This window comes from Pinus tabuliformis, chromosome 3_1 (assembly GCF_031772625.1).
Source record: "Pinus tabuliformis cultivar Carrire ecotype Pingquan chromosome 3_1, CPIR1, whole genome shotgun sequence".
Classification (NCBI taxonomy): Eukaryota; Viridiplantae; Streptophyta; class Pinopsida; order Pinales; family Pinaceae; genus Pinus; species Pinus tabuliformis.
The window spans coordinates 360,533,891-360,559,937 of NC_142301.1; positions in this window are offsets into that span (position 1 = coordinate 360,533,891).

A 26,047-nucleotide genomic window follows, 5' to 3' on the forward strand; every position below is an offset into this window, starting at 1 on the left:
TCGACACTCCTTATATTAAGTAAAAAGAAGAAGAAAAAGTAAGGTGTGGCCTTTCTCTATGTGCATTTGAAGAAGAGGATCAACGATACATTAATAGCGGATGCTCTCATCACATGTTTGGAAATAAGGACAAATTTATCTCTCTTAATAAAAACAAGAGTGGTAAGATTATTCTTGGAAATGGTTCATCTACAAAGGTACTAGGAATGGGTAATGTTGATCTTGATGTTAAGAATAGAGAAGTAGATAATGTATTATTGGTTGAAGGGATGAAGAAAAACATTCTAAGAGTAGTCCAAAGAGATGATAGAGGGAGTGTCATTATATTTACATCAACTAGATGCAATATTATAGAATAAGACACTAGAGAATTCATAACAAAAGGTTTCTGAAACTTAGATAAATTATATGTATTAAAGAAGAATCTAGGTAGAAAGAATATGTCTATTTCCTCTTCTTCACATTCAGAGTAAAGGAAACTGGTCCACACTGGAGTCTGTTATATTTAATGTTATTTCTAAAAGGGATGCAGGAGTGGATATGGAGAAATCAGGTCCATAGGATCAGTGGTGCATAATATCAAGGGGAGCCTTGCATTCATTGTGGTTTCATGTGTTTGAGATTTATGCTACTAATTTCATATCTGTGATGTACAAGATACGATATGACATGTTTAGGGGAAGTTTCTCATATGTTTCCAAAAACTCATTGCTGGAAATATGGTTTTGGCATTGATATGTTATGCATATATTGCGATTAAGATTGGTTGGCATAGTTTCGGGGGGTTGGGGGGGGGAGGGGAATCCTCTATATGTTTCATTATTGGTTCACGATGATGTATGGTTATGGTTGTTTTCAGTCTTCTTACATTGATTTATATTGAAGGAGAAATATTTATATCATTGATGATTGATTATTGTTGTTTATCAATCTTCATGCATCTCTTAATGGTGATTGGAAAATGGGTTGTTGTTTTTATATTGATGCTATAGAGTTGCATATTGTGGTTAAAACACTTGATATGTTCAATATCTGATGGTATTAATTTTTAATAAATGCATGATCCTATTACTTTGGGAGATGAATTTTTGTGGATGACTTTATCATTGCTTTAAAAATTCTTGTACTTCTTATTACATATCTTTAGAGGATCTAGTATATACTCAGGGGGAGCCTGGTCATTTGAGCTCTATCTTTCACAACATAATATTAGACTTATAATGTTGCATATGATAGGGGGAGTTATTCTCTCAGTTTGGTTCATCCATTTTCACTTGACGTCAAAGGGGGAGATAGATACTTGGTGCTTTGAAGAAGGTTTCCATTGAGTCCAAAGGGGGAGATTGTTGGCATTATGGCTCTGTTGTTGTCCTTGATGGAAACCTACATTGATCAATGTGTCAACTTGTCTATAGATCATTGCATGTCTTCATGGCCTGATCTTGATGAAGTGTCATAGTGTTTCATATATCTACATGTATGGATTATCATAGGTTGGTGATGGTTAACAAGTGCGCAGTTTTGATGTGTCATTGTAAGATTGACGTACTTGATGTATCAATGTAGGATTAGAAATCCAAGTGCGGGATGATTTTTGAATGGTTGTATGATGTTTGGATGAGATTCAAACTAATTTTATAGAGGAAAGACATCTGTACAAGTTCCAAAGGTCATTATGAACCATGACTCAAAGTTCCTCAAAATTATGGACTAAGAGAAGGTGTCTTTACCTTGACAAAACACCAGTTGCAGGGAAGGAGGCTTAAGAGTGTGACCAGAAAGATCTATTCGCATGAAGTAAAGTATGTGGGTGTGGCTATTGACCTCCTAGCCACATGGAAGAGAGCCTGTGGGTGTGGCTAGGCCTGTAAGGTGTAAAAATTAAAAACCTCAGCATGAAACCAAGGTTTTTCCCACAAGCATTATTGTGAGAAATGGGATTGATTTGGTCAATAATTACTATGGTTGGTTTTTCCTTTGGTAATGGTAATACATTAGTAATTTCCCTGAGGTATTGAGATGATTGAGTGCTATATAAAGAACTTTAACTAAATTATTTTGTGTGTGCATACGATAAGCCTTCACTTGTGATTTGTTTTGATACAATAATTCACCAAGGGATGAGGATCTTAGATCTGAAGGAATGGAATTATTTGTTTTATGTTGGTTGGAGGATAGATCTATCTATTCATTTAATGCTTTAACTTTTTCATGTCTTGTTTGATGGAAGAATCTTATGAACAAATAACTAGAACAAATATGAACCTATGATTGTATGTGTAGAGATCTAATGTATCTATAGCAATAATGTCTTGCTCTTTTGATTGATATACAAAGGTTGTAAGAAAAGATATATTTAGTACACTTATGCGAGCATTATTTGTGCCTCAGTGATTTTTGTTATGCACATATGCTACTTTCATAGATCCTCACTACTTATATCAGATTTGAATTGAATATGGACAAAGATATATATGCAGATGTCATTGAAGAGTCATGGAAGGAATATGTTCTATAGTTTATATTGATGGAAAAAATATAACAATGTGACTGTAGATGAAATTTTTGATATTGAAATCAGTACATAGATCTGATCTTGTTACAAAATGATGTAGAGGCTTGTTATAGCTCCTAGAGACAACCCCCGGGTTGAGGAGAGGTCAGTGCTTAGGACATATTAGTGTCTCTTGAAGATAATTCACTACTTCTCAAGAGATAAATGTAAAATTATTTTAAATTTGGTTCAATTACCTTTCGTAGAGGTGGATTCAAACATACACATAAACAATATGGATCATCCCAAGAGTTAATGTTCAATTCTAGTGACCTACGCACAATAAATGCAACTTAATTTATCATTGCAATAAATATGGGAAGGATAAAAATAAGGAATGAACTCATCACAAAGGATCGTACAGACCTAGAACCCTAAGCGATAAATCCCAATAGAATCATGAAAGAATAGGAAAATGAACTACAGAAATTATGAAGCACATTTTAAGGTTTCCAACTCAATATTTCATAGGTACTTTCTACTACAATATAACATAGTAAATATGTAATGTCACATGTATTGTTTGCTACAAAAAACATAAGTAAATATATGATTTATAAGTGAATCCAGCAGCTACAACTTACACAATTTCTAATGAATATAAACACACATGAAGTGACATACAAAGGAATAACACATACTACACATTCCTATGCTTGGAATCACTAGATTTTTTTCATTAATATTCAAAAAATGGAGTCCATATCACAGGCTCAAACTGGTGGAATTTGTAGAACAATTACCACCTCGAGAACAGGAAATTGAACCAAAACTTGGAACCTCTCTTTGAAAATAGGATTTACAATCACTAAAAAAATAGAATTTGGAATCCCTAAGAACAGAATTTGGGAACCTTTGTAATTATTTTCTTCTCCCCTTTTATAGGGAGAAACAAAATAAGGACAACTTACAAAATATCTAAAAAATGCTACAACTCTCTAAGTGTGTGACTAGCTTAACTATCCTAATGATTACCTAACCAACTTGATTATTTTCTTGAAAATGAAAAAAATAAAAAATAAAACATGAGAAACAGGAGGTGTCATGATTGACATAGTAAAATTTCTTCATGTCGATTCCTCCAATTTCCTTAGGTGAACTCAGAATCTAGTGTCTGGATTAGTGGTGGGTTGATGATCTAGCCATGCCTCTATTATGATATTTCTCCAATGGTTACCTGCCACGTCTCCTATCTCTTTCTTCCTCTAACTGCTTAAATTCCCTCTTTCTAGAGCGGGCCAAGATTTCGTGTCATGGAGTGGAGGTGCTCTATAGCTTAGTTGTTAACCCATCGACCCTCCATACTCTTTGTATCACAATTTTAGATCCCTATATATCGTAAATATTCTAAAAATAAATGTCTCACAATCATAGTATTTTGATGCCTTCAGCCCCTTTGCTCTTAGGCCCCTTCTTATTTTTCCTCCATGGGACCGTTGCATGTGACCATTGGTATAGTGCTTAAGCGCTACAATATCGAGGTCTTCATCTGTCATAACTCTATTTAAAATAAAATTTAAGAAATTGTAACATTTTTATGCTCTCAGCCCCTTTATACTTAACCTCTTATCGCATTTTTCCCATGGAACCAGGTGTCATGACTGGAGGCTCAGCGCTAAGGTGCTAAGGCCTTTTAAATCCCATCGGGGGCTTATCCCTTATTATATTGGCTCTCCACCTTCGATTTTTTGGGCTTACGAAGCGCCACCAACACATCGGAACTCCTCCTATCGTAGATTTTCTAAAATACAATTACAAAGAGGTTCTAAAAGCTCTAATCTCTGATACTCTCCATAACACCTAGGTGATAAATCTTCTTTCTTCTATGTGTTCTTTGGATCTCTCATGACCATGTTCCAGTCCATATTGGAAACCATCTCATTATAACATTACCACAAAATAATTTGACAAGAGTTACAAAAACTACAACCTCCGAAAAACTGACCTCTCAAATACTTTCCATGTGGCACCTTGATAACACTAGGCTCTAATTGGCCTGCTCTATGCCCTTGTCCCCTTGAGTCCCTACGACTAAACGTTATCCAAAATCATAGCTCCTTTCATCGAAATTTATCCCAAATGGAATTAAAACAAAGTTACGATACCTCCTTCCTCTGATATTCTCCATAGCATTTAGGTGCTCATCCCACTCTACACACTTGGTTCTTTTAGGTCCCTATGACTAAGTTCCACTTAATCATCACAAGCCCCTTACATCGATTTTTTTTTAATTATAAATACATAGGAGTTATGAAATTCTGACCTCTGAGATGACGTTACGCTGAGGTCATCATATCCACGTGGTGCCTCCTGAGTGGTGACAAGTGTCACATGGATTTTCCTCACTAGGCCACTTAAAAACGCTAAAATTGACTGCCATGTGTCATATACCGCCACATCATGTTGAATTCATCTACCTCATTAGCTTCTCAGGGCCAATAAACAACCACCATGTTTCCTTTGGAGGAGAGAGAAAGGTTCCTTGTGTCCTTTGGTTTTTCAGGGATTTTCTTTGTAATTCCCCTTCTCCACAACTTTGGCTCTTTTCAAAGAATTGCATTTGTTAAGGAGTTACAAAACTTAGAGGTTCTGACCTGATGAGTTTTTGATACACCTTCCTTCTGACTGCCTGCTTTGATATTCCATTTCAAATCTACTTTTAAATATATCACTGAGGTCTCTTATGTTCTGACCTCCGATATCCCGAAATCCCTATATGCCTTTCCTAACGGTCCTTCTAATATCAGGTCCCGAAGTGTTGAGCCTTCTCCAAAATCAGCATCCTAATGTTCAACCTTTCCCTTTTTATTTCGGCCTCCGAATTTGGCTCTCCCTTTTGGCTTTGGCCTCTGAATCATGGCTCTCCTTTTGTTATTCAACCAATATTGCACCAGTCCTCCTTTGTACTAGGGATGAAAGATAGTACCACTTGACCCAAATGCAAGACGATATGACAAGTGACAACATCGGGTCCAATTGGGGATAGTGCCTTGATGTTAAGGTGCTGAGAACCTATAGACTAGTAGCCTTCACCACTGGGCATGGATTCAAAAAATATATTGAACTTGTAAAACTAGAAAATATCCCTAGAAATTTATTTTTTGGGAGTCCTCTTCTCATAATACTTGAAATGCATAACTATAACTTCTACAAATTGGAAATAAAAAACTCACATAGTGAGTTTATTTATGTACAGCTCCTACTTATGTACAAGGCTCAATTCACCCAAGCGAAGTCAAACTTCCAATAATACCATCCCAACATCTGAGTAGCGGACCTTATGTCAATATTCTCTAGAATGTTAACAATCAAAATAGGCATGCAACATATGGATTTTTCAGGTAAAACATTTAATACATGCCCCATAATTGAGACATGTTGCTGGCAAAAGAAAGATGTCATATATTCAGCTACTAGATCATAGAATTGATGAGAAAAATTTACAGTCGCCTCCCTTTCTTGAACAGTTTCCAGACAAGAATCTTTCTGCAAAAGGTAGCCACAAACACTGCTTGGATCTTCAAATTTGTGTTCTTCTTGAAAAAATTGTTGCTACTAACTTTCCCCTCACTTGCTGGTAAGAAAATCCCTTTGAAAATCTACAACAATATCATCCTCCTCTGAATCATATGAACCATAAATCAAAGAATTTTCATCAACTTTATTACTGGCTTCTTGAGATTCAAAAACAAAGGTAGTTATAAACATGGGAAAATAAAATTGATCGACATCACTGATATATACTCATAAGAAGAGGTTGTATTTATTTTTTGGGAATCATTTTCTTCTTATGGTTGTCTTGGACATATTTAATACCTTGCTCTCCATCTAAAGGATGTAAATCATAAACTAGAGCCTATTTGTTAATCCCATTGTCAGCTTCCTCTTTTTGAGCAGCTTCCCATGATTGGGAATATTGTGGTTCTACAACACCCAACTCCCCATCCGAGTCATACAAATGATATAAAGGAGAAACATCAAGTTCAAAAAAATACGATCTCTGAGGGTTTATTTGTAGCTTAGCAATGTCTCATTATTCCTTTTCTTAATTTTTGGGCGGTGCTTCTTGATGAAAGTATATGTTTTCTTATAGTTGAGCTCCACAAATATCTTCAACAACATCATTAGTCTTGGAAATATTTTCAACATTAAAAAAATCACAACAATCTTTAAACAAAGAAGTTGGTGGATATAATCTTTTGTAAAAACAACTGAATGTTGTGTGAAAGCTCTTTAAACAAGATATGTTTCCATGAGCTAACAAACGAAAAATATAATGGGGCAAATTTTTTGGCCAAGAATACAGGAAGAGCCATTTTGAAAACCCCTTTAGGTGAGAGATGTCAGGGTCGCATTCAGGGGGGTTTTTCTGTCAAGAAGTGTCATAGTGAGTATGAGACCTTTTGAAAGTCAGAATGATCAAATGAATATTTAAACAATGGAATCTCCAAGGTGAGAGATCTTCAACCCACACCCCCTCTTCCTCACTTAACCAAGGGGTGTACAAGTGTCATACCCAAAGAAAAATATTTTGATTTGTTCCCCGATAACATCTCCAAAAGATGTTGTAGCTCCTGGAGGCAACCCCTGGGTTGAGGAGAGGTCAATGCCTATGAAATCTTAGTGTCTCTTGAATATAATTCATTGTTTCTCAAGAGATAAATGTAAAATGATTTTAAATCTAGTTCAATTTCCTTTCACATAGGTAGATTCAAACATACACATACACAATATGGATCATACCAAGAGGTAATGTTCAATTCTGGTGGCCTACACATAGTAAATGCAACTTAATTTATCATTGTAGTAAAGATGGGAAGGAGAAAAATAAGGAAGTAACTCAGTACAGAGAGCTAGAGAGACCCAAAATCCTAAGCAGTAAATCCTAGTAGAATCATGAAAGAATAAGGAAATGAAGTGCAAAAATTATGGAGTGCATTTTAAGGTTTCCAACTCAATATTTCACAGGTACTTTCTACTATAATATAACATAGTAAATATGCAATCTCGCAAGTACTGTCTGCTACAACATAACATTAGTAAATATATGATTTATAAGTGAATCCAACAACTACAACTTACACAATTTATAATGAATATAAACATGCATGAAGTGACATATAGAGGAAGAACACATACTACATATTCCTATGCTTGGAACCACCAAATCTTCTTAATTAATCTTCAAAAATGGAGTCCATATCACAGGCTCAAACTGGTGAAATTTGTAGAACAATTACCACCTCAGGAACAAGAAGTTGAACCACAAGCTTGGAACCTCTCTCTAAATATAGAATTTGGAATCACTGAAAAGAAAGAATTAGGAATCTTTGAGTACATAATTTGGGAACCATTTTAATTAGTTTCTTCTCCCTTTTTATAGGGAGAAACAAAATAAGGACAACTTACAAAATATATGAAAATGTTACAACTATCTGAATTACATAGTTGTTTGAGTGTGTGACTAACCTCACTGTCTAAATGATTACCTAACCGACTCGATTTTTCTGAGCATGAGACTAGCCTATATGTCCTAATGATTACCTAACTGACTCAATTCTTTTCTTAAAAATGAAAAAATTAACAAAACATGAGAAATAGGAGGTGTCATGATTGACACAACAAAATATCTCCATGTTGATTCCTCTGATTTCCTTAGGTGAACTCAAGCTCTAGTGTCTGGATTAGTGGTGGGATGATGATCTGGCCATGCCTATGTTATGATATTCCTCCAAAATTACCTCCCACTTATTCTTGTCGCTTTCTCCCTCTAACCACTTAAATTCCCTCTTTCTAGAGAAAGTTGTGATTTGGTGTGGTGGAGTGGAGGCACTCTATAATTTAGTTGTTGACCTTGTTAGTGTCTAATAATCACAGTGATCGAATGTACTCTTTCCATGTGGTTGATAGGGTCATTAGGTCAAATTGTTATATTTTCAAATAAAATTTGACATGTCTTTTTGTTGTCAAATGAGTCTTGAGTCATATCCTAGGTGTCATTACTACTCCCTCCATTTTTAAGGCCATAAAATGTCATCATGGTCATGTCATCATTCCTTATGATAGGTCATAAAATGAGTGTCTTGGTCATCATTTTGTTCATTAAGCCATTCGCATGCATACTTAAAGGGTTCAAAGTTCCAAATCATGGTTAAGATATGCCTTAAGTGTCATCATTTTCTCATGTAATCAAAATCTACATGGGAGTTAGTAATTAGGGATAAGTTTGTAAAAAAGGTATCAAAGGTATATTTACCCCACATGGAGATGTAATATTTCCAAACAAAGTAATAAAGTTATAGTACACTACCTCATCAAGTCACTTTTCAAAGTACATGATAATGTCACACCATCACCAAAGCAAAAAATTGAGTTTCAAGCTATTAAAAGACCATCCAAGCATTCAACAACTTCATTTCATCCTCCAAGAGCATTGGCAAAGAAGAAAGAGCAAGACAAGGAGCCATCTCCTTCACAAACACACAAGGAATCTACTGACCCTATAGCTACAAGTATTGATGAGAATAGAGAATATTGGCTTGAAAAGGTCAATGAGCACTTAGAGAAGTTGTTAAAGAAGGCCAATAGAGATGTCACTATGCAGAGAAACATGGCCAGACATTACCATGCTAGGAATTTGATTTCTAGGGCTAAGGTTAAGAACATGAAGAAAAAGCTCATGAAGACCCTAAGCAAGCTCAAGAAGAGCGACAATTTAGACCTTCTAGTTGATGACTCCTTAGTGGCATAAAATTGGCTTAGAAAACAAGAAAAGGCATCAAAATTTTGATTTTTTGAGTATTTTTGCACACAATCAAAAGGGTCACTCTCAGAAATGCAGCATGCCCACGCTGTGCTTTTTCCCAGGACCTCCAAACGACAAATGGAAAAAATATACATGTGTCTTATGGTTAGTATATCTCATAAATCTAATTTTGGTATCTTGTCAGTTCATGGATTTGTAGGAAAAGGTCGAAAACCACTAAAATTTCGCCTTTCTGCCACTATTTTTGGTCACACGCTACGCTTCTGGAGTATTTGTGGAAAATTGATTTTTAAGTGGTCTTGGATACTTGGTAATCATAGTGCGGAGCTAGTGTACACCATTTTACAGTGATATTAAAGACAGTTGCAGCTATAATCTTGGGATTCCTGTGGTATGCTTGTTGACAGTGTTTCTTCTTAGTTCTATCATCAATTTGAAAGTTTATTTCTCCTTGAAACCATATGTATGTGTTATCACCAAAAATTGATCATCTATCCATAATTTACTAGATGGATCGAAGTACACCATGTAGGGCCAATTTTACCATAGTAAAATTGCTTTCACTATGAGAAATTACTTAATAAACCACATTTGTTAAGTCATTTATAATTAATCCCATGAAGAATAATTAAATAAATCACTATCTATTTAATTATCTTCTAGGAATAATTAATTAAACCATTGTTTTAACTAATATTCCTTGTCATATTTGACCGAGTTATGAGAAATAAATAAATAAATCATTAATTATCTTATTTTACTCTAGGATAATTAATTAACCACTAATTAGTTATTATTCCTTTTCAAGTTTGACTAAATCCCCTAGGAATACTTAAATAAATCATTATTTGTTTATTATTCCTTAACCATATTCCAAATAAATCATTTATTTATTAATTGTTTCCAAATAAAAGTTTAAATACTTTTTCCCTCCAACCAAATATAGTAAAATATTCCTAATGGTTAATTCTAGAATTTGGTTAATAATATTTTATTATTTCCCATTATTCGAGAATAACCTAATATTTTGTTATAAATAGAAGGGTTTTGCATTCATTCTTCACTTTCTATCATTTTCATTGTTGCACTCATTGTTGTAACTCTGATTATTATCACTATCACACACCATTTTTCTTTTCCATTTGAGTTCTCATTGAACTCAAACATTTTGTTTGTTGGGTTTTACACATTATAGAGGAGAGAGACTCTACAAAAGCTGAAGACATTGAGGATAGCCAAGAACCCATCCCATAGAGGGGGACTGGTAACATTATTTGTTCCCTTCACAGGTGTTGTTTAATAAAATATATTCTTTATATATCTGGTTTCCATTGGATTATTGGAGCTAATTGTGCTTATTTCATTCTGTTGTTTAACTATTTCTATTGCATATATCAAGGCTTTGGCATGTTTTGTTTCTATCATTTGTTGCAGATCTATAGTGTTTAACAACCATTTTTACTGTTAGGGATATTTGTCATCCACAACCTTAAGTGATTTCTTTTTGTACACCTTCGAGAAGAATACTTATTAAAAAATTGGTGAGTCCACTATGTTTTTAATTTTGATTCAGAAACCTCGGCGACCTTCAGTTTTTCGCTTAGGGTTTTTCTATTTTAGTCTATTAATGTTGTTTACTAGTATTCTAACCCTATATCAGTCAAATTTCTAACTTCCACAATTTTTCTAGTTATTTCGCAGGTCACATGAACCATCTGTGAAAAAGATGACAAATTTTTCTGAGACTTGCCGCTCGAGAACTGAGGAACAGAAATCACACTTTTCTTCCCAAAAAGTGCAATCTGGAAGTCTAGAGCGCACTTTTTGGCCCAAAAAGTGTGATATCCCCCTAGACAAGTGAGTACCTGCGATTTTAGGGTTTCTTGGATTTTTTTTGATCTGTTTCTAGGTTTTTCCGAGAGTTGTCTATTGGGTTGGTTGACCACTGTCTTAGCCTGATTAGGCCTAGATCTACTTGGTTTCACTCGTCCAAGTGGAATTTATCCCTTTAGGGCTTCTAGTATGCTTCCACCTTTATAGGAGGAGTTTAATCGAGTAAGAAGTCTGAATTTTTGTAGAGCTTTCAGCCATGTTTTCCAGATGTTAGAAAATTATATATTACAGAGCATTGGAACACATAAAATATTGCAAAAATATAAACATAGAAAACACATAAAACAAGAGAGACACAAATATACGTGGTTCAACCAGTTTGGGCTACATCCACGGACAAACAGCCAATCCTTCTTTATTATATTATCTAGAAAACTGAAGAGATACAACCTACAACAAATCTGTTGTAACACCCTCTTCTCTCTCAATCTCCTCTCTCTTCCTCACTCAGAATATAGATATACATAGACACAATACAATTCCCTCATATATAGTGAGGGGTTGCCTTCTAGGGAAAAAAACCCTAAATTAAACATAACTTCTACCGTCAGATCATCTGCCTAATGAACGGCCCAGATTGACTAGAAATTACTAGACTTTTACAAGGCAATTTTGCATCTATTTTTAGCTTTGGGGGCGTTGCCCCCGAACCCTTGCTGGGGGATTGCTGGCCCCCGGACCCCCCAGCCGGGGGGATTATCCCCCCCGCACCCCCCCCTTCGTGGAGGGGTGTACAGTCTTCCTGGGGTATACATCCGCCTAAGACATTTGAATACAGAAGATAATCAGGCTCCACACCCAACAATCTCCCACTTGGAGACTGATTATAGCAACTCCACCGCTGCTTCATTTGCTAGACAATGAATCCACTTTGGACCTGGTTGTTTCTCACCTTCTTCATCATACTTGAAGACCAATTGAAACTAAGTAGATTCTCAATTTCTACCTAGTTACAACTTTTGTTAGCATATCTGCAGGATTCTGGCTAGTGTATATCTTTTCCAGCTTCAACTGTCCATCTTCCAATGCTGACCGTATGAAATGGTACTTGAGTCGTATATGTTTAGTCTTGGAATGAAATGCAGAGTTCTTTCCAAGATGTATGGCACTCTGGCTGTCACTGTATAACCTTCCCAACTCTTACTTCTTGCCCAATTCATCCAGAAACCTTTGTAACCAAATCATTTCTTTACTAGCCTCTATAGCAGCAACATACTCTGCTTCTGTTGTTGAAAGTGCAACAACACTTTGGATTTTTGAAACCGAACTGACAGCTATTCCACCTATAGTAAACACATACCCTGTTGTGCTCCTCCTGTTATCTCTATCACCTACCATATCTGCATCAACATATCGCTGTAGAGCAATGTTTGAACCACCAAAGCATAATGCTTGATTTGTGGTACCTCTCAAATACCTGAGAATCCACTTCAATACCATCCAATGTTCTTTTCCTGGATTGTTCATGTACCTACTTACAACTCCCACTGCATGTGCAATATCAGGCCTTGTGCAGACCATTGCATACATTAAGCTTCCAACTGTTGATGCATATGGAAATTTAGACATATGAGCCATTTCTTCCTGAGTCTTGGGACATGCCTCCTTACTTAATTTGAAATGGCTAACCAAAGGTATACCAACTGGTTTTGCAATTTTCATATTAAACCTTTTCAACACCTTTTCTATGTACTCACTTTGAGACAATGTTAATTTGCGATTCTTCCTGTCTCTAGTTATTCTCATACCAAGGATTTGTTTTGCAGCACCCAAATCCTTCATTGCAAATGAATTTGCCAATTTTCTTTTGAGCGCATTTATTTCCTGCATGTTAGAACCTGTAATAAGCATGTCATCTACATACAATAACAATATAATATAGTTGTCATCATTTTTCCTTTTGAGATAAACATAATGATCAAAGTGACATCTAGTATAACCTTGTTCAGACATAAACTTGTCAAATTTTAGATACCACTGCCTTGGAGCCTGTTTTAAGCCATACAAGCTCTTCTTCAACCTGCACACTAGTTTCTCCTTCCCTTTTACCTCATATCCTTGTGGCTACTACATATATATCTCTTCCTCCAAATCCCCATGGAGAAAGGCTGTCCTTACATCTAACTACTCAAGCTGCAAATCTTCAGTTGCTACTAGAATTAAAATAGTTCTAATTGAAGTCATTTTAACAACAGGAGAAAATATTTCATCAAAATCAATACCTTTCTTCTGTGCAAACCCCTTCACCACAAGTCTAGCTTTGTACCTTTGTTTTCCTCCATGTTCTTCCTTCAGTCTATAAACCCATTTATTTTGCAATGTTGTTTTACCTGCAGGCAACCTGACTAAGTCCCAATTCTGGTTATGTGCTAAGGAGTCCATCTCTTCTTTCATGGCTTGCTCCCACTTCTTCCTAGTTTCTACCTGCACTGCTTCTTCATAACATTCTGGTTCACCAGAATCAGTCAACAATACATAATATAATGAAGGAGAGTATCGTTCAGGGGGTCTACTTATCCTGGTAGATCTTCTAACACCACTTTCCGATGTTTGAGGAGCTTGTTGCTGTTGTGGTTATTGTTCTAGCTGTTGATCATTATGATTTTCAAGCACCATCACTTTTCCTGTGATATTGTCAAGCACTGTGTATTATCTGTTTTCTTTCTCTTGTTTATTTTCTTGCAACTGATTCTTATACAAGACCTTTTCATTGAATATTACATCTCTGCTCCTAATAATTTTGTGATTTTCATAATCATATAAGTGATAACCGAAATCATTAACACCATATCCAATATAGGTACATTTCTTTGATTATGCCTCAAGATTTTTTCTATTTTCTTTGTTAATGTGGACAAAAGCTTCAAAACCAAAAGTCTTTAAAAATGAGTAGTTTACCTTTTTACCCGTCCATGCCTCCTCTGGAATACCACCATCCAAGGAACTTGAAGGCCCTCTGTTTATTAGGTAAATAGCACTATCTCCAGCATCTGCCCAAAATTGTAAAGGAAATCCTGCATGCAATCTCATGCACCTTTGTTATAGACATTTTTGTGCCTCGCAGCATGGAGCATGAAATGTCAATAATTACAGGGATCCTCAGTCCCTAAACATGTTGTTCTTACCCCTAGAGGAACAAGGTCAGCAAACCACAGCACTTCCTATCAGTTCTCCACCTGAAAACACTCAAAAACAGGCTATTTTTGGATCATGTCAGCTGCTCCACTGAGCATCTGCGCTGAATGTCAACTGCTCCTCCTTGTACCTGCGCTGAAAGTCAAAACAAATGAAGGCTACCTGCGCTGGGCGAGATTGGCCAAGTGGCACAGTCATTCTGCAAGGTGTCAACTGCCCAGGAAGCTTCCAAACTGACACTTGGTTCAAGGAATTCGCCCTATGATGAGTAAGAGGTACTTGATCTCCATGTGGAAGCAAGGATCTCCAAGTGGACTCAAGAACTGAAGTTTAACTGAAGAGGGAGAGGACACAAGGCAGCTTTAGGTCAGTCTCAAGCTGACTCATCCTTTCTCCAAATCTCCTATATATAGAGCTCTTCTATGAGGTCTAGGGAGGCTGGAATTTTGTGCAAAGCAAGGAAGTGCTGTTGGTTTACAGTTAGAGCTATTGGGTGATTGCTTTTATAGAGGGGAAGAGGAGATTTCTTGCTGCTGGGGAGGTGTTGCTGGATTGGAGCCATTTATGGTTGTAACCTTCTCAGAACCTTTTTCTTCTATCAATAAAGCTTTGATGTTCTCCTATATACTTGTATTGCAATGATGTATTGTTTTTATCTGTATATTTGATTCATTCTAATCCATGCATCAGTTATGAGTACATGTTTCTTGTAGTTTCCCTCTCTTGTTTTTGCAGGATCTTTGTGTAGCTGGGCCGGCAAAGGGAGCAAGGAGCTGGGAACAAGAGGCAAAGAGAGAAGACAGGATCGACAAAAGCGAAAGACATCGGTTGGTCAATCTTTTCTTCCTTCTCTGTACTTTCATAAAGGAAAAATATCAAAGCTTTACTTTCAGTTGTTGCTAAGGAACTATCACCCTTAGAGTAGGGATAGGGTCATTCCGAGTCGGATACTTTTCCCCACAACAAACTGGCGACTCCGCTGGGGACCTAGTATCTTGTTGGTTTATTGTGTTTCTTGCTATTCATCTCATAAACAAGGAGAGCACCAAATCGAACTGCAATTGAGTTCTTCAATTGCAAAGTAGAGGGCAGCTGCTCTGGCTCAGTTTCTGAGCAAGTTTATGATTTGAAGAGCTGATCCACAAGGACTCTTGTGCTCTTTGTGATAGCTTTTCATCCTCTTGATCATCCCTTAGCTTGTACTTGACCTATAGCTTTTTATTTCAGCAAAAACAGTGAATTTTGAGCTTTTTATGACCCGGAAACCCTTGTAAACGCAACTCTCGTGTCTCAGTGCAGGCTGCCCAAAGGCAGTCTGCATTTCAGCGCAGGTACTCCCTTCGGGAACTGCGCTGAAATTCAGTTTGACAGACCAGAGCCTGCGCTGGACCAGTTAGCCAGTGTCTTGCTGAGGTTTCCTACTGAGTCTTGGCCCTGTTTTCACTGTTGTTTTGCTGCTGATTGCTTGTTATTTGTACTTGCTGTAAACCAACTTTCCTTGACATTATTCCGCCTCAGTTGTGTGATGAAACTGTGATTGTTCTTTCAGTATTTCTTGTTTCAGTTACAGTTTCCCATTGTGAAAAGCAAACCAGTATAGCTGTGGCCTCTTAGATCTTGAACTGTAAAAGTGTCGTCGTGATCTTAAGAGCTAGTTTTATTACTGTTCATGGCTGTTTGAGTTTGTTTGTTTTTCATTTTATGGTTTGAATTCATACATTTTTAGTGTCGAAACAAGTACCTGTAAGGCGTCTTTTGATTTTAGACAAAACTTGTTTGTTTACGCTTCAAATTGAATTCGAAAATTATACGACAGTTTCCTTTTGTCTACATCAACATTAAGGGAAAAGAAAAGAAATACATGCATCTTGCATTTGCATTTTTTGATAAGTTTGCGTGATTGATCTAGGGGAAAGTGAATTAGTTTGTGCTTTGTGATCTGTGTGAAAAGATGATGTCTTTATTTTCCCTCAGTAGTTAGGATTTTCAAAGCTAAAACGATTGTAAAGCTTGCTTATCATTTTAGCTGCATTTAGGAATTTGTACCAATACATCTCGTGGTGATCCTGAAAGACAAACTGCTAAACAAGATCAACTTAAAATATATTGAATGAATCTAAAAACGCTTTGTAACATAACGCTCACAGTAGAGGTCTAGGTAGAGACGTGTTCCGGCGTCGTTAAACGTAGTGACTGTCGATCTCTACGAAGGTGGGTGATTCCTCCTGAGGGACGATAGCACTAATACGGACTTGTGCTCCCGCGTACCGTCGCGTATATTGGGAGACCCCTATAGGCATTTATCCTTTATCCTTAGGAAGCCGTGTCGGCCGCCCTACTGATCGCGATGCAGTGAACACAGCATTCACGAAGATCGACCACCCGTACCGTAAAACGTATTCTGTGGTTTCGCGAAAGGTTTGGCACACTCTCTGCCTAGATCTCCAGAGCAGTTTCTTTTGGACTTTTTCAAACTCTATAACTGAAAAAGTCCAACCGAGCATTTGTCACTTCGGGCTCGTTAATACATCGAAGGCGACTAGAGTCATCTTTAGCTTTTTCTCGACTCTTAAAACATGAAAAAGCAAGTTGTGTCTAAAAGCGTCTAATAAAATTCATTCAATACGGAAACCTAATTCCCCTTTTTGTATTTTAGTTGATCGAGTAATCCACAATCGTGGAGGAAAGTCAATTAGAACTCCGTCGTTCGAGGAGACTCGCGAGTCAACCGTCTTTGTCTCCGGAATCGAGAGTAGTACGGACGAAGCAAACTCGCTTGACCGGGTCAAAATCTCCCATTAAAGTTAGAACAACAGTTCCAACTACATCTGAGATTCTGGTCACTCCTAATATTTCTGGAATCCCTGCCTCTATTGAAGAAGTTCAACAGCGACAGAGGGACAGTTGTACTGATCCTAGTCTGAGAACAAGTACTTGCATAACTGAACCAGTTCCATCTGAAACCGGTCCACAGAGTCTTGTTGCTCAAACAACTGTCGCTGTCGAAGCAACCCCTTCTTCGGCACCAGAAATATTTTACGGACCTGACGGTCTTCCTCTTCCTCCTGGTCTGATTGCAATAGAGGAAATCGTAGAGGACCAGCAAGCAAATACTCCAACTCATTTTGGAGTAGGCATCACTCTTTTTCCTTCTGCATCAGAAGTTTGTCCATCGCCAGTGGAAGTTCCTGTAGAATCGTTAGGCAGTTTATTGGATAGACTTAAAATGTCTGAGCAACCGTCGACATCTAGGACTGTGCCAAATGACACAGCGACAACAAAAGCTCCTGCTGTCACTCCGACGATGTTTGCCGGCATACCAGCTGTCCCGACTAGCTCTCAACAGCTAGAAGGAGTCCACCCAGGGACTATTATGACAACTTGGTCTGTTCCAGTTTGTTCTTCCGGTATAATACCCGGTAATTCTTATGTCGAAACTAGACAAATTGATCCCTTTGGAAATCAGTTTGGACCATCCAGTCCTCAAAGGCAATCTATACCCTTGAGCTCCGGATTGTTACCGTATGGGGGGCAATATGCCCTTTCACTTCCCCCTCCGGGAGGATACCCATACGGCAGTTTTCAACCGCATTCAGGTTTGACTGAAGTTACGACGAGTGGTTGGGTGCCTATGTTGCCCCAACAACCGAGAGTTGTATATTCCATGCAACAATGTGTACCTATGTCTAGCATCCCGACGACGCCAACAATTGTAACCGTGTCGCAAGTTCAATCGATGCCTGTTGTATGTCAACCCCAAGTTGTAATGCAACAGCCCCTTGACCCGGCAACACAACCACAATCGCCAACTGCCGGGACGACACAGATACAAACGGGAACCATAACCCCGCATCTTGGTCCGTCGGTTAGTATCGCACAGCAAAACATGGCTTCGCAGCCATGGATGGTGCAATACCAACAACCTCAGTTTCAACAGGTGCACCAGGGATCTGAGCAACAGATCTTTGCAAATAGTGGGCAACCCTATATTCAGAACGGGTTAAATCAACCACTTTACAGTGGCCAAGCCCACCAGCCATATCAGTCCTATCAACATCAGTTGCATTATGCTGGTATGCAAAGGCCTACTGCTCAGGCGATTCCATCGTATCCTGGGTACGCCTCGCCAAACCTGAATCAGCAGTTGCCATTCGTGGCGACTCTAGAATTACCAGATTTACATCGATTGACGAATGATCCAATCGCCTATGCCCATTGGTGGCCAGCGATTCCTCACAAACTTCCTTCGGACATTCCTAAATTCAATGGAAATCCTGGCGAAGACCCGTCGAATCATGTGATGACTTTCCATCTATGGTGTTCGTCGAACACCTTGAATGATGATTCGATAACGCTTCGCCTTTTTCAGAGGACATTGACAGGTCCGGCGGCTAAATGGTATATTGAATTACCTAGAGCCTCTTTCGACAATTTTAGTTCCCTAGCCACGACTTTCTTAACCCACTTTCAGTTACCTATAAGGTACGAAACTGGAACAGAGATCTTAACCAATTTCAAACAGACAACGGCCACACATATATCTGATCATATACATGAGTGGCGTCGTCGTCGCAGAATGGTGAAGACCTATGTTCCAGATCAGCTATTAGCTGAGTGGTTTATAAAGTCGCTTCTTCCTGCTATAACAGAAGATGTGGCCAAGGGAGGCGTCGTAACAGAGGAGCAAGTTATTGCTCGTGCCCAGTATTTAGACTTAGTATATACTCAGTCTGGCACGCTCTATGACAAGATACCTGACGCCCCTAGACCGGAATTTTCAATTCCTCCCCCTCCTGGATCAAATAGTGACTATCATGCCGGCGATGGTGTGATTGGCACTGCAAACGCAAAGTCAACACGGGATTCGTCTAAGAAAACCCGTAAGACTTCGAATCAAAATGCAAATGAAGAACTTCCTGCCTCGGAAGTGAGTGCCGTGTCGGACGACAAGGGCAAACAACTGAAGCAACCAGGAGACAAGAAGAAAAAGAAAGGGAGAAAAGGGAAACCCCCTTCGGGGTGTCATATATGCGATGAGGATCATTGGATAGCAGATTGTCCATGCAAAGCTGAGCTTAAAAGATTCTTTAAGAGTCCGAAAACCTCGGCTGTGTTGACTGATCCGTTTCCTAATCCTGGTCAAAATTTGGTTGCTAATCAAAATGCTTCCCGATCCCAAGTGCTTATGTTGTCTACCTCAAAGCAGCAGAATAATGCTTTGACAAGGAATATAGATTACGGGAATCCATGGCTGTCGAATAACAAGGCTAATGAACAACCTAGTAGTTCGACGACAGCTTTGACCAAAGTTGTGCCACCCATCATTCCTGAACCAATGATAAAGTTGCCAAAGGGAGTAGTACACAAATCGACATTTAATCCTCGTGCAAAAATAGCACAGAATTATAATATAATAGAGGACCTGGCCCAATCGCCGTCCGCTATGTCGACACTTGAGGTACTGCAAAATTGCCCCTCCCAAGAACAAACTTTATTATCAGCAATAGGTGGGATTGGCCCAATGGATTCCAATCTTGTGGCCTTTGATCATAAAGGATATGACCCTAAGTTACCAGCTCAACTAGCTTTCCTTATTCAAGTGAAAGCCCTCAACAAAACTGTTCATCGAACAATTATTGATGAGGGGGCATCTACATGTCTTATGTCGATGAGTTGCTGGAAAAATTTAGGCTCACCACCCTTGTCGAGATCGTCAACGACCTTAAAAGCATTTGATGGACGATCATACACTCCCTACGGGATTTTAAGTAACTTGCAAGTTGAACTGGGGGGCAAAACAGTAGAAGTCGATGTTGAAGTAATTGATGGAAACCTCGATTACAACATCCTACTAGGAAGGCCCTGGATATATGCCATGGCCGCAGTCGTGTCGACCTACTTCAGGAAAATTACATTTCCCTTTCAAGGAGGGATTACAGTCGTCGACCAACAAACTTTCCTCCCCGACAGTTCACAAGTTACGGGAAGCATTCCAATGATCCATGGAAGCGATCATTCACTTCAAAATATTGGAGTAGGTCTCCTGAAAGACCCTGCCTTAATGGGTACTTTTGCCCTACCGCCTGCAAGTAATCTGGCGGAAGTGGCCACAGTGGAAACCTACAATATGAGATCTTCTATGTCTAATGGATTCGGAAGATTCCTAAACACTTTGTCAGCATGGATCATCGCCCTAATGGAAATACTGTAAATACAGTGGGCTCCGAGGACGGTTCTTATCTTGTGTCAACCTCATTAAAAAAATGAAACAATTCCCCTTTCTCAAAGGTAAACCTTCATTCCAACCACCGAGTTGGATGCAATGAAGCTTGGGGGGCATGCACCTCGATTTGCATTATTATGCTGGGGGCATGCAAACTTATCATCGAGCAGTTTTAGCACATAGTTCATGCTCATTAAAAAATAAACGCAAGATCCGAGTAGTTTTAACGCGGTCTTCATGCTCGTTAAAAAATAAATAAAAGCAGTGAGCAATGTTCCCTCCAGAGTTTAAGCTCATTTTTATCTTAAAAAAAAAGAACCTATCCCGGTAAATAACCTTTTGAGATCGTAAATTCATCAGCCATAAAAGCCTTGGTCGTGTTTGTGCACCATCACCTCCACCGTCATTTGGCCGATCATTCACTTCCCATTTGTGTGTTTACCCATTTTGAGGAACATCTGCGAAGAGTGATTTCACCTAGCCATCCTTGTGACACTGCTGTGATTGGAAAATTCCAATTTGTACCTGGAATCAGTTGCTATCCCTGTTTATCACTCGTTCCTCAAAAGACGAGTCATCTTTGAGCTCTTTTCTGACTCGTAAAATATGAAAAGTTTGCCGAGTTCTGGCCTTCCAGCTCGTTAAAGGGACCGGAAGAGCTATCCCTCTTTTAGACTTTAATCTTTTTGGACCTGAGGGATTATTACACAAAAAGATCGAGCGCTTGTCTTGTTCGGCTCGTTAAAAGTACCGAACACCCATCCCTTCTGTATTGTTTTATACTTTTTCGGACTTAAGGGATTAGATGACGAAAAAGGAATTATGGAGTTAACTTTCTGTACCTTTTCAGACTCTCTAAAGATGAAAAGGACCGAGTTTTCCTTGTCGTTAGACTCGTTAAAATGATTAAATAGTGACAAACTTGTCTTTAGACGAGAATGAGTTTCCCTATCGCTAAGCTCGTTAAATCATAGCGATGGGCTTGCCCGAAGGGCAGGTTATAGAACAAGCATATGTTATCCTCCTCAAGCTTGACAAAAATAAAGAGGTACTGGTCAGAAATGACTGGGGAAAAATTGGGAGAACATCAAAGCTTAATGGTAGCAAGTCGCTCTTGAACATGACACTTTTCTTCCGTACCACATCGGGTTGGGTTGTTTCATTCACCAGTCTCATCACCATGGTCTTCACCAAACCATCCACATTTTGGGGTAATGCTACCGATCCATCGCATCAGTGTCGTTATATGTTCAAGAGAGGTCATTCTGAAAGTGTCAACCGTGTCCCATCCACTGCCATACATTATCCTTCATCCATTCATGATCGCCACCCTGAATCATATGTCACAGTTTGTTTTCACCTCCACTAAAATCATTAGCTCCGTTCCGTGTCATTGATGTGGGATTCATTAAGGCCCTCCTTTGACGGATCGCTTCTTGTCGACTTCAGCTCATTATCCAAGAAGTTGATCTAGGAACAACCCCATCAGTACTTTGAAACTTGCATGCCTCAATGGCAAGTTTCTCACTTCCGGCGACAGGTATACATCAATGACCTTCGACCAGAAGATTTCGCGTGGCGTTCGACGCCAAGTCCTTTATTCACGCCACGTGAATTGTACTGCAGTACCTTGAGGGTCATTATCATTATCGGTGATTCCTCTCGCGCTTGTTAACGGTTTTTCATCATTGACCGGTAATCAAGCGATGTCTTTCCATGTTCGACTTCAGCGAAATTCTCACATGGATCGACTTGTACTTAGAGTGAAGATCGAACGAGTTTGAAGACTCCGGATCTAGTTTCATCCATCCGGGCTGCGATACATATTCAGGAAATATAAAAGCATTTGTCATGTACATCATTGCAGCAGATGATCATCCTATTCAAAGGATGATAATTTCAGCAGAAAATTATCAGTCTACCATCAGACGATCGTCTGTTCTATGTACCAAAATGTATTTATAAAGCTGAGCATGGGAATGCCCGCCTCAGCTAGATCATGAAAACAGAATGAAAAATAATATATTGTATTGTATTGTATTACAGGGCACCTCTCAGCACTTGAATGAACTTCGGACCCTCTGGATAAAGCATTTCACCCGATAAATGACCTCATACTTTAGGGGGCAACTGTTATAGACATTTTTGTGCCTCGCAGCATGGAGCATGAAATGTCAATAATTACCGGGATCCTCAGTCCCTAAACATGTTGTTCTTACCCCTAGAGGAACAAGGTCAGCAAACCATAGCACTTCCTATCAGTTCTCCACCTGAAAACACTCAAAAACAGGCTATTTTTGGATCATGTCAGCTGCTCCACTGAGCATCTGCGCTGAATGTCAACTGCTCCTCCTTGTACCTGCGCTGAAAGTCAAAACCAATGAAGGCTACCTGCGCTGGGCGAGATTGGCCAAGTGGCACAGTCATTCTGCAAGGTGTCAACTGCCCAGGAAGCTTCCAAACTGACACTTGGTTCAAGGAATTCGCCCTATGATGAGTAAGAGGTACTTGATCTCCATGTGGAAGCAAGGATCTCCAAGTGGACTCAAGAACTGAAGTTTAACTGAAGAGGGAGAGGACACAAGGCAGCTTTAGGTCAGTCTCAAGCTGACTCATCCTTTCTCCAAATCTCCTATATATAGAGCTCTTCTATGAGGTCTAGGGAGGCTGGAATTTTGTGCAAAGCAAGGAAGTGCTGTTGGTTTACAGTTAGAGCTATTGGGTGATTGCTTTTATAGAGGGGAAGAGGATATTTCTTGCTGCTGGGGAGGTGCTGCTGGATTGGAGCCATTTATGGTTGTAACCTTCTCAGAACCTTTTTCTTCTATCAATAAAGCTTTGATGTTCTCCTATATACTTGTATTGCAATGATGTATTGTTTTTATCTGTATATTTGATTCATTCTAATCCATGCATCAGTTATGAGTACATGTTTCTTGTAGTTTCCCTCTCTTGTTTTTGCAGGATCTTTGTGTAGCTGGGCCGGCAAAGGGAGCAAGGAGCTGGGAACAAGAGGCAAAGAGAGAAGACAGGATCGACAAAAGAGAAAGACATCGGTTGGTCAATCTTTTCTTCCTTCTCTGTACTTTCATAAAGGAAAAATATCAAAGCTTTACTTTCAGTTGTTGCTAAGGAACTATCACCCTTAGAGTAGGGATAGGGTCATTCCGAGTCGGATACTTTTCCCCACAACAACCTTGCACGCTCCATGATTGTCCTGTTCATCCTTTCTGACACACCATTCTTTTGTGGTGTTCCTGGAACTGTCTTCTCTTTGCGAATTACATTCTCTAAACAGTACCTATCAAACTCTTTGCTACAATATTCACCTCCATTATTTGATCTGAGACACTTCAACCTTTTCCCTGTCTCATTTTCAACCAAAGCTTTCCATTTCTTGAAATTCTCAAATACATCAGGTTTATTTCGAATACAATAAATCCAGGTTTTTCTGGTTGCATCATCAATAAAAGTAACATAATAACGAGAGCCACCAAGAGATGATACCTGAGCAGGGCCCCATACATCAGTATCCACAAGCTCTAATTTTTCACTCTTCTTTTCTTTCCCAACTCTAAGGAATCTGACTCTCTTCTGTTTTCCATAAACACAATTCTCACAGAATTTTAAATCAACATGCTTCAAACCTGGCAACAAATTTCTTAAGTGAAGAATCTGCATCCCCTTCTCACTCATGTGCCCGAGCCTATGATGCCACAATGCCGTATCTTCTCATGTAGATATTAAAGCATTAACTGATTCGGATTTAAACAGGAACGCAACAAATTACAAAGATAATCATATACACAAAGATGCAGTGGAAATAATACTTCATTTCATTAATGGAAAATACTGAAATATGCTTACAACCAGAAATGGAAATAAACCAGCTAGGGCGATGGTAGCTTATCTATGAGAAGAGATGTGTGGCTACATGCCTCTGAACTGTTCTGAACTGTGTTAAAATGAGGCTCGAAGGCCTATTTATTGTTGAGAAACAATGGAAAACCCTTCACATTCCAAAACCTAACCCTAGAAGATGAAATGCCAAATTGTGGGCACCGTTTTTGGGTAAGTTGGTACATCAACTTCCCGGGGTCGCGAATTGGTCGTATTATCTCTGTTTGACGTGCATGATAGCCCGTTGGAAAGATCTCTTCGAGGACTATGACGGAAAATATGATTTTTTGATAGAAAAATTGTTGGCAGTAGATTTCCCAAAAAACATTGTTTAGGGCCTCAAAACAGCTCCGGAAGTTTAGGATCCGAAAAACTGCTAAAAATAGTAAACTACGTTATAATTAAGGAAACTGAAAAAATGAAAGGGACAGTTGTGGGTGGCCAACAACATCCACCTGGATCATTCCTCCCCCCTTAGGAAGAAATGGTCCCCATTGTGTTGAGTTCCTCCCTAAGATGAGGAAGCTTCTGTTGAGCTAGGTCTCTGGTGAGTTGTTCTGCACTCTCTGATGTGTACAGATATGGTGGGAAGCATGGTCGACGACGGTCCACATTGAACACTCGATGCAAGTGAAGGAATGGAGGAATGTTGTGCTTCAAAGCATTGTTGCCCGTAGCCTTGTTATTGGTGTAAGGACCATGTCGAAGTGGTCTGAGTTTCTGATGGGTTCTGGTAAGGCGTTCTCTCTGCAGATGTAACCAAACTTTGTCGCCCACCTGAAACTTGTGTGGTACCCCTTTGGGTAAGGAGAAGTTGTTCCTGTGTTCTGTCATGACTGTATCCCTCTGTTGCTGCTGTTGTGTGGAGGAACCCTTCGCGGGGGTCATGGATGTAGCAACGATCTTCCCCTTACTTTGGGAGCGAACCAGACAAAAAATAAATTTCCTAGTCTGTGAGATGAGCTTGCTGCCTTTCTTAGTAGTGATCAAAGAGGTGGTGGTAGGTGGGGCTATCTCCGGTATCCTGTATAATGAATCACCCAAAGAAATAATGACAGCGCGAGGCCTTGACTCATACACAACATGTCGCCTCCACAAGTATGGCTGGCCTAATAATACGTCACAAACATCTAGAGGTGTAACATCACACAATACCTCGTCTGTGAAGGGCTTGATGCTGTAGGGAAGGTGGCATTGCTGGCGAACTTTGAGATCTCATCCTTCGTGAAGCCACCCGATACTGTACGGTTGTGGGTGTGGTGTAGTTGGTAGGCCCAACCGCTTCATGACCTCTGCTGAAATGAGGTTCTTTTGCCTGCCACTGTCGACAATGAATTGCAGTGGCGAACCCTTCACCCACATCTGTGAGTGGAAAAGACGTTCCCCCTCCTTTGGATCTTCGGGCTCATTATTCTGGATCTTACCGATGGCAACAGTGGCATTGGGATCCGCATCAATGATCTGCTTCCCTTTTCCATTCCCCTTATCGGGTTCTCGCTCAAGGTTGGAATCTGCATCTGATTCGGAAGCCTTCAACTCGGCCACCAGCAACTGCTTGGTCCGACACTCACTTGTG